The sequence below is a fragment of the Mustela lutreola genome, chromosome 3 (genome assembly GCF_030435805.1).
Source record: "Mustela lutreola isolate mMusLut2 chromosome 3, mMusLut2.pri, whole genome shotgun sequence".
Lineage (NCBI taxonomy): Eukaryota > Metazoa > Chordata > Mammalia > Carnivora > Mustelidae > Mustela > Mustela lutreola.
Genome location: NC_081292.1, coordinates 29625315 through 29636095, shown reverse-complemented (window position 1 = coordinate 29636095; position 10781 = coordinate 29625315). Strand labels below are relative to the sequence as shown.

The following is a 10781-nucleotide window of genomic DNA, read 5'->3' as shown; positions in this document are numbered from 1 at the left end:
GAGGAAAAAAATGTTTTTAGCAGTAGGGAATGACTTAAGTCTAGGAACCTTAGGCTGTATCTAAATGTTACCAAATATTGAGAAGAAACTGCACAAAACTTATTCACCTAGATGTTTCCAGAAATCCAGTGTTTGATTTCATTGTAGATGAAAAGAGGGGAAGATTAGATTTTTTTTTTTTTCTGGCATTACAAGACATAGTCTCAGCATGTTTTCGGTTGGCTTATAGGTCTCTTTATTTAGATCTATGTCAGGTCTTCATCTGGGACCAGCATAGCTGCTTTTTGGGATGCCAGTCCAATGTTAGAGCCACTCTTCAACCTATAAAGTACTGTTTGCTTTGTGAAAGTGTGTACAGGAATGGAGCACAGTTTGATGTCTGATTCATTGGAATGAGTCAGCCAAGTTTGGTATCTTGGTGGTTTTAAGTCAAAGGATTAAAATTTATAAAGCAATGACATTTAACTTTCTTTCCTATACCTCAAATCTAGCTCAAAGAGATCAATCAAGTTCCTTCTGAAATTCAAAAAGCTTAAGTCAATTCAAATCTGTAATAGTGTCATCTGGAGCATCTGAGAATTTTAGCAAGAACAGTTCTTTGCTCAGGACAAGATGATAGAGAATGAGCAGAATAGAGATAGGTTTAATATAACACTTTACACAAAGCAGATGTTCCAAATGTTGGCTGTTGGGTGAGTGAACTGAAATATTTTAAATAGAGATAGTTTGTTTGACATGAAGATCAAGAGTTAATTAAACACAACTTTCAACTTCATTTATCTTATGTAGAGAAAATTAAATGTAAAAGAATAACCTCAATAGTTTGAAGGACATGGATTCAAATCCTAAAGATATCACTAGTATTTTTCAAGTCTCTTCAACCATAAAATAAATTTTATAAACTACAAGAAGTTTGTGAATATCAAATCAGATATTTATAAAAAGCTATACCTAACTCAGACTAGGTGCTCAATAAATATTGGCTCTCTCTCCCTGGTTGTTCTTTTAACCCTCTTCTTAAGCATGACTTTAATTCCAGTCTTAAATGCTTAGCATGCAAAGCAATAAAAGGAAAATTCTAAGATGTATCTTTTAGAGATTCAATTCTACCAATCTGCTCCATATTCATCTTCTATGATTATGTCACTAGATGGATTATGCGGCAATAAGCAATGCATTCAGAATATTGGCAATAATTGATCAATTTATGGTGATGAGTATACTTTATAAAGATTTTAGCAAGTTCCTCAAAACTCATGGGATATTATATGGTATTACAAGATCTACTTACGAAGTTGTTTTAGAAGAAAAAAAATCACACAATGGGATTGATCTTATTCCATGAAAGGAATTCCAGAGAACTAATGTTATGGATAAGCCAAGAAACTATAGCATTTGGAGAATTCACCAGTCTATCTAAAAATCCTATGAAGCTGTCTTTGTTCTCCTCAAACACAGAATTAAAGTAAGACTCTTCTGTCATACTTAGTACCTATCTCTTAGAATCAGTACACACTTGGAGTACTTAGTATCTACCAGAAATGCTAGTTCCTGCCTTTATTATCACATGACTTCAGAACATTGAGCCTAGGGAGCAGTAAGCTGCTTTGAAGATCTACACTGGAAGAGTCTAGGCCCTGTGAAAGGAAACAAATCTTCAGGGCATGTAGATCTGAGCCATCCTTCGCTATGGCAGGGAATGTGGTCAACAGGGAGAACAGAGAGAGGTAGTGAAACAGCCAAGCAACAGGAACAGGCATTTTGCAGAGAACATTAGAGGGAACCAAAAACTCAAAAGCAACCAAAAGATAAAGACTACTTCAAACAGACTTCAAGTAAGCTCTCAGCATGACACAATCCCAATGCAGATTGTATGGGACAAAAAGCAAACATTGTAGGAGATACAGAATATCAGTAAACAGGCATAACTATCTTGATCACTCTTCTGGTCATTCCCTAGATGAGGAACAACCAAACATATCTCAGAACCCTACTGAATAGTGTTTGACTTATTATTAATACTTAATATTCATTTAAGTTCAAGTATGGAAAAGCATACAGTTCTCATATCAATAAATAGTTTCAAATATTTTCAAAATTTCCTATTGTTTTCATACAGTCCAAAGTTAAAGATTTTGTTAAACAAGGGTGTGTAAGACTACATGAATCCAACTTGACTATTACAGTTAAATACTGTTATGCGGAATTTTCAAAATTAGATTAGCAGCCCTCCTTAAACACTGTCATTTCAACAAGGGTTTACCACCATTTTGTACTATGATTGTCTGTTTTCATGTCTGTATTTTCCATATACCATGAGCTTAATGTGGGCTTATTTGTGTGAATATACTAAACATCAAACAAGTGGTATTGTTGGTGCTCCATGAATTTGTTAAACGGTGGTGTGTATATATGTGCGTTTCTCTGCATATTCGTAGAGATGGGAATGTGGCCCAAGATAAATAGTATATTATACTGAGAACAACTATTCTTAGCTTTTCATCTTGTCTGTTATAACTCATTAGTCTTTGCTTGGTTCCAGGAATATCATAGTAATTTTCATGGATTGTATATGTCTGGGTGATAAGACCAGTTGGTGAAAAGTAGTAATACCAAAGAGACAAAGGTCAAAAATCTGAAGATTCAATTTCATGTGGATCAATGGGCCTAATATTCTATTAAAGTTATTTGGAAATGTCTGTAATTGAATCATGGTGACTAAAGTTAGGCCTTGTCTATAGACTGCTATGATAACTAACTATGGGACCTGTGAGAGAAGTTGACGTCTATGAGAGAAGTTGACAGTTTAACATGTCATAATAACCAAAACAACTAGTAGTTGTATCAGTTGAACTGGGCTCCAGATAGGCAGGGTCAAGCTGCATGATTCCAGTGGGGCACCACTCACATTGTCATCTATGTGAATTATGCCACAGACAACCTGTGAGTTATATATATCCCCCCAGGGGAGGGTAGATTTAGATGTGTAGCAGTTGCTATAGGTGCCCAACTCATATCACTCAAATATTTTAGTTTGCTCTGCCTGACTTCCAACTTCCAGATAAGCCCAGGACTTGTCCTCTCCAACCCTTTGTCCCAACTAAAAAGAGTACCATGCAGGAAGCACTGAGTTAATACTTATAGAATAGTTCTTGACCAATAAATTTTTGAAGTTGGTGTACACACACACACACACAAATAGCATTTATTGATTGCCTTCCATTTCTTGTGCACATCCCCACTTTGCTTTCATTATTGTCTGTACTTGTCAAATAAATTACTTGAACTTGACTTAGAATCTTCTAAGAGACTTGAAACTACAACAAAGTACAACCTATAACTGCTTAAAAATTTCCAGAATGTGGTTGCAATTCTGGTCCCTTTAGAAAAGGCCTCTTCTTTGTCTACTGGAGTTAGAGCAGTGGCCCTGAACACCTGCCAGATAGAATGGACATTCCTGCAAAATATAACTGAAATCTCCCTGTTACCATCTATGCCCACTGAATAAACAATTTAAAATCCCAACTAGAGGGCCCTATGAGTCACAAAGTATTCAAATGAATGTTGTTTCTGTTTCTACCGAGTATGACAAGCTCTTTAAAGTAGTTCTGCTCATAATTTTATTATTCTGTTTTCAAATACATAGAAGCAAAATGGAAAAAAAAAACAAAAATAAAAAACAAATCTTTTCTGTTAGCCACTTAGGGAGCTAAGTGGTAGAAAATTTTGAATTTAAAAGAGGCAACACAGACTCTCAGAGGATGTGACACAGCAGTTAAAAATACATTAGGAAATGGTGAGTATGCTTGCACTTATACCAATGGAACAAAGACATAGGCCAATGCTATCCACAGCTGCTAAAAGACACTCATTCCAGAGAATGTCACTCATTTGGAAATGAATGGAAACATGTCGTGCTGAATATAGTTTAGTATGGGGAATTATGACAAGGAGGTAATATTATTCATATTAGTTGTGTTGTAGTAACAAAATAATTTGGAAGTAGAAAGAAAAAAAAAGAGAAGAGAAGAAGATAAACTAGCTCTTTTAAAAAGGAAATACAAACTATGGCAAACTTGTGTAAAAGGTGAGTGAATATTGAATGTGAAATACTGAAAGGGTATTCGGAAGGAGAATTATCCTAGATGAGAAGTGAAGAATATCAGGATTGGATAGCAAAAATAGAAGGTTGGAAGTCAACAGATTAAGAGAACATATATGAAATACCAGATCTTATGTAGGAATACTTTTGGGGACTTTAAATCAACTCACGTCATTCTTTGACTCAAAACCTTCCACTGTATTGCATGGAGCACTGGGTGTTATATGGAAACAATGAATCATGGAACACTACATCAAATCTAATGAAGTACTGTATGGAGACTAACATAACATAATAAAAAATAAATACATATATACATATATAAAAAGCCAGAACAAGCAAACAAACAAACAAAACAATACAAAAACGAAAAACAAAAAAACAAAACAAAAAAACTTTCACTGACTGCCAATCTCCTTCAGAATAAAAGTCAAAAATCCCTCCAGTGGGACCTTACCTGATCTTCCTTCTTACTTCTCTATCCTCCTCTCCTTTACAACTCTTCCTCCTTTTCACTCATCTCTGTATGCAGTGACCCTTATTCTGGGCCTCACACATGCTAAACACAATCCATCATATCTCAGGGTGTTTGCACAGGCTATTCCCTCAGCCCAAGGGGATAAGCACATGGTTCACCCCCTCTTCTCCTTCACATCTTTACTCATATGCCACCTTCCCAATGAGTCTTTCTATGATCATCCTGTTTAAAATGTCAATCCTTCTCCTGATCATCTTGCTTTATTTTTCTAAAATCATATTTTTCACCTTCTAAATAATGCATTATATATATAATAATAAATATAATATAATAATAAATATAATAAAAATAATAAATAATAATGCATTATTTAGAAGGTGAAAAAAAGATATATATATGTTTATCTTTGATTTATATATATATATATATATATATATATATGTTTATCTTTTATTTAACTCCTCTCCCCGGCCTTCAACTAGGTGTAAGCATGTTGAGGGTTGGAATTTTACCTAAGTTTTTTTTTCATTCATTCATTCATTCATTCAGATTGAGATATAAATCAATAAAAAATAGTTATTGAAAACTGAATGAAAGAATCAAACTTCTTGGGCTTGACTAGAAGAATCTTATAGGAAAATTTCAAATTAACCTTGACTTTGGTCGAAGACACTAAAATGTAAATCAAAATCTTATTCACAGGCTATTTTATTTTATTTTTTTTAGCTACTGGAATTTATAGTTCAGTCTTTAGCTGTGAGATATCTCATCATAAATCTGTTAAATCCAACATCTCACTTCCTGGACTAAAAGCTACAAATTTTATTTAGGTGACATTTGTGAGATAAATACAATTTCTAGGAGATAATTTGTAATATGGCCTAGCGTGATGATCCAGCCTGGAAGGAAGAGAATATAATCCAGGTTCTCTTCTTTTTTAAAATTAATGAATTAATTTTATTATGTTCAGTTAGGAGCATATAGTAAATCATAAGTTTTTGATGTAGTGTTCAACGATTCATTAGTTGGATTTAACACCCAGTGCTCATCGCAACATGTGCCCTCCTTAATACCCATCATCCAGGGCACCTGGGTGGCTCAGTTGGTTAAGCGACTGCCTTCAGCTCAGGTCATGACCCTGGAGTCCTGGGATCAAGTTCCGCATCAGGCTCTCTGCTCAGCAGTCTGCTTCTCCCTCTCACCCTCCCCTTCTTGTGCTCTTTCTCTCTCATTCTCTCTCTCTCTCAAATAAATAAATAAAATCTTAAAAAAAAAATACCCATCACCCAGATACCCCATCTCCCCACCTCCTCCTTTCTGTAACCCTCAGTTTGTCTCTTCATTCTACCTCAATGATTCCAAATAATTAGTCACTCAATCTGTATTTTTGCAAAATTTTAACTAATTAAAAACAATGTAAAAATGCTAACCTTAACATAAACATAAAAACAAAAATATTAAACTTCTTAAGTAAAGATTATTTTTAAATAAGAAAATTAACATAAAATGAGTTATGCATATCAGTGAGCTAGAAATATGTTATAAAATATTCTTACAAATATTTGAAAAGATAGTAGCTTCAATATAATATGAAAAAAATTAATTTTTAGCTCAAGTGAGTTTCAAAACAACCTTGGTATTTTGACCTTTTCCGAAACAAATGAATCATGCACAACCTGACCAGATGACTTTTTTCCAGAAATGGCTCAAACTCTAGCCATGTTTCCACCATTACCTTGTGGCAAGAGGGAATATTGACAAGTAATGACAGTTACTTTGACTTCTTATTTTTGCCATAAAATCCATCTTTCTGTACTGATCAGCATTTTATTTGTACTTAGGCATGAGACCCAACATGGCTAATTGGCTTTGCAACCGTGAGATTGGATTAGCCAAGGTCTTCTCCGATCCTTTTTATAAGACTTGCATTTAAGGGTACATAGATAAGTTGTATGTATATATATATCTATATAAATATAAGAGTATATAGATAAGTTGTGACAAGCTGCAGCGGTCCAAGTTTTGACATTTTGTTTTTACTCTTACTCTAGCACCCCCAAATTCAGTATAGCCTTGAAAGAAATCACCACAGATAGTGTTTTGACCATGGCCATACATAGATTTCAAGTTAAGAAGCCAGTTTTCACATTGCCTTTCTCCTGGAGATAACAAAAATGTTATCACTTCCAGAACAAAACCCTAGACTATAAAATGCATTAATCCTTTTTACATTTTTCAAAGAAAAATTATTTTCTTTGAAAAAGAAAGGACTATATCTTTTCATAGAAGAGAAATTCTTTTTCCCCAGTTTATTGAGAAATAACTGACATACATCACCGTATAAGTTTAAGTTTAATGTGTACAGCAAGATGATTTGGTTTACACATATTGTGAAGTGATTACCAAAATAGCTTTACTTACTATCTACCATCTCATATAGATACTTAAAAAAAAGGGAAAACAAAACAAAACATTATCCTTGTGATGAGAGCTCTTAGGATCAACTCTCTTAACAGCTTTTCTACATGTCATATAGCAGCACTAACTATAGTAATAATGTTGTACATTATAGCCTTAGTACTTATCTATCTTATAACTGGAGGCTTATACCTTTTGACCATGTTTCTCCAATTTTCTTCCCCCTACCCTCAATCTCTGGTAACCACAAGTCTGATCTCTTTCTATAACCAAAGTTTCCTTTTTTTAGATTCCACATATAAATGAGATCATACAGTGTTTGTCTTTCTCTGATTTATTTCACTTAACATAATGCCTTCAAAGTCTACCCGTATTGTCACAAATAGGATTTCTTCATTTTTATGGCTGAATAACATTCGTGTGTGTGCATATATATATAAATATATATATTTATATACACACCACTACTTCATCTATTCATCCATAGATGGAATAGATGGACACGTGGTTGTTTTCCCGTCTTGGTTATTATAAATAATGCTATGAACATGGGGATACAGATATCTTTTTGAGTTAGTGTTTTCATTTCCTTTGGATGTATTGGATATATTCCCCAGGGTGGAATTGCTGAATAATATGCTAGCTCTATTTTTAATTTTTTGAGGGACTTCCATACTGTTTCCAAAGTGACTGTTCTAATTTCTGATCCCACAAAGAGAGCACAAGTGTTCCCTGTACTCCACCTCTGTGCTTGCATTTGTCATCTTTTATCTGTTTGATCATGGCCCTTAAAACAAGCATGAGGTGATAGCTCATTGTGGTTTTAATTTGTACTAATGACTAGTGATTTTGAACATCTTTTCATATACCTATTGGCCTTTTTTGTATCTTCCTTGGGAAAAAAAATGTCTATTTTCGTACTTTTCTCATTTTTTAATTGTTTCTTTTTTTTTTTTGCTCTTGAGTTTTGTGAGTTCTTTGTATATTTTTGATACCAATCTCTTATCAGGTAAATGGTTTGCAAGTATTTTTTCCCATTTCATAGTTTGTCTTTCCTCCTGGTTTATGGATTTTTTTTTTTTTTTTTTTTTTGCTTTACAGAAGTTTTTTTTAGATGTAATCCCACTTGTTTATTTTGTTGTTCCTTGTGACTTTCAGGTGTGGTTTCCAAAAAATCATTACCAAGGACCATATCAAGGAGCTTTTATCTTATTTTTTTTTCTAATATTTCATGGTTTTATGTCTCACACTTGAGTCTTAACCAATTCTTTTTTCAAAACCATTCATCCTTTATTTGCATATAAACATTTCACTGTTTTTATTTACATAACCACCTTTCTCCTAGACAAGCACTGTTAACAAACATAAAGCAAAGATGACTTGTTGATGACAATCCTATGCAATTTTCTTTTTTGGAGGGTCTTCTCAGCAGCCAGTTATCACATGGTAATTTTCACAGTTTCAAAGAACTTTTCTTCATTTTTTTAAAAATTTATTTATTTGACAGAGAGAGATCACAAATAGGCAGAGAGGCAGGCAGAGAGAGAGAGAGGAGGAAGCAGGCTCCCTGCTGAGCAGAGAGCTCAATGCAGGACTCGATCCCAGGACCCTGAGATCATGACCTGAGCCGAAGGCAGCGGCTTAACCCACTGAGCCACCCAGGCGCCCCAGAACTTTTCTTCATTTTAAAACACCTGGTGGTAGTTATTGTCAAATAGTTCAATCAACCTTATATTCGCTTTTATAATATAACTTCAAGTATGTGTATTATTTAACCAACACAAACCTCAAAAACAAAATCCCAACAACCAAACACTATCCCATTTCTGGTGCCATGAGATGCGAGAGTACCACCTATTTTTCTGTTTTAGTGGTTATTCACAGTTTTAGCACCCATCTACAGGAGTTAGAGGTTAACAACAACATATGATCTACTTACTGGAAGGTAGCAGTCTTAATATCCCCTCAGAAGGACATCTGTTCCTTATACTGCATCCTGGCTCATGGAAAAGAATAATATTAATGGGGGCAGGGGGAAGGACAGACTTTTAATTAAGGCTTTTTAGTTTAAATCACTTCAATACTAATGTCATATTTCCCTAAAGTATAGAATTATATCACATATAAAATATCTCAAGGAATTATGTGGTTGCAGATACATCAAGATAGACCACATTTAAAATGTTAAACATGGCTTAAATATAGAACAGAGGAAAATCAGAAAAATTAATGCCAGTGATCAAAATCCCATCTTTTTAGCCAAAATGCTATCTCATCACTCCATTTCAAAAATGAAATGAAAGATTCTAAACGAGAGATAACTTTTTACATAAAAACACACAAAACTGTGAATAACTATATCAGTTATTAGACATGGTAAATACAAGCAAAGAAAATAAAGTGCACCTTTACAATATATAAAATTATAGACCCAGTAATCACCTTTTAAAATTGGTAAATAGACTGAAATATAAAAAGTACCTGACATAGCAAAGTTAGATAGAAACGAAAAAATTTCAGTTGAAAAATAACAATTTTTCAGTACAGCAGAGAGACAAATAACCTTTTATTAAAGCTATTAGATTTGGAGACTCTTGAATATTTCAATTTTGCATAGGAGAAAGGAAAGCCATTCTTCTAGAAGGCACTTACTGACTTCAATGTGCAAGAAAATATGTGTCATAGGACTGCTGGTTCTTTTGTTTTATTCCTTACTCTGCAAGGGAGACTGACTGTGTAGTATTGCTGAGGAACTCTCAGTCAGCAGGCTCTCCCACATCCTCTTCAGGGTGCTCAGTCCACAGTGTCACAGATCTCCTTTACTTTCTGGTGGAAGTCTTCTGATTGATCTGCATACGCGTAATGCCCTGCCCCAAGAATGGCTATTGTCTTCACAAATGAATGTGGTTGTAAAGACTGGATGCTGTTGCCAGAATTGCCATCTATGCAGGATCGGGTGCCGTAGATCACCGAAACTGGAATGTCAGGGTGCATTTTACCAGTTCACTGGAGCATAAGGAAGAGTCATATTTTTGAATGCTGTCTCACCACTTGGAGTCTGCACATTACGTGGTAGATGTATTCTGTCATGGTGTCATCTTCAAACATTGAAGAATACTTCCATTTGAAATCAGGCCTTAAACACTGCACTAGACTTAAGCCAAAGGGTCCTGTAATTCTGAGGCCAGCTAAAGGATTAAAGAGAGTCAGTGCTTCTCCCAAGGCTCTGATCCACACTGGGATTGGTCTGTCTTGATCAGCAAGTTCTAGTGGCTCAGGAAAACCCCAAGGCTCCACTAAAATGAGATGATTAACCCTTGACAGGTACTTCAGTGAGTAAGCAGCAGCCAAGAACCCACCCAAATTGTGCCCAAGCAAGATCACTTTGTCCAATCCTAGGGCACATCTCCATTCTTCAGTGGATTCCACAAATTGATTCTCCACTTCCGCATCATTGTCAAACCTAGCCTACTACTTTGTCCAAAGCCCGACAGGTCAAAAGCATAGATGGGTTTATCAGTGCAAAGATCTCCAAAAGTCAGTGCCCTAAATAACCTCATTTTACCTTAATTTCCTCTTTATAGGCCCTATCTCCAAATACAGTCATATTCTGAGATACTTAGGGTTAGGACTTCCAGTTTATGAATTTGGGGGGTGGAGTGTGGTCACAGTTCAGCCAATAAAGAGCAGTGACTGCTTAATGGGTAGGAGTCTTTCTTTTAGGGTAATGAAAATGTTCTGGAACTAGATAGTGGTGATGGTTGCAAGCATTGTGAATGTACT

General features: G+C 35.0%; 1 pseudogene; it reads right to left on the bottom strand.

The window, feature by feature from the left end:
- Positions 1–9760: 9760 nt before the first annotated feature.
- On the bottom strand, positions 9761–10558 carry LOC131827815 (1-acylglycerol-3-phosphate O-acyltransferase ABHD5-like; annotated as a pseudogene).
- Positions 10559–10781: the final 223 nt, after the last annotated feature.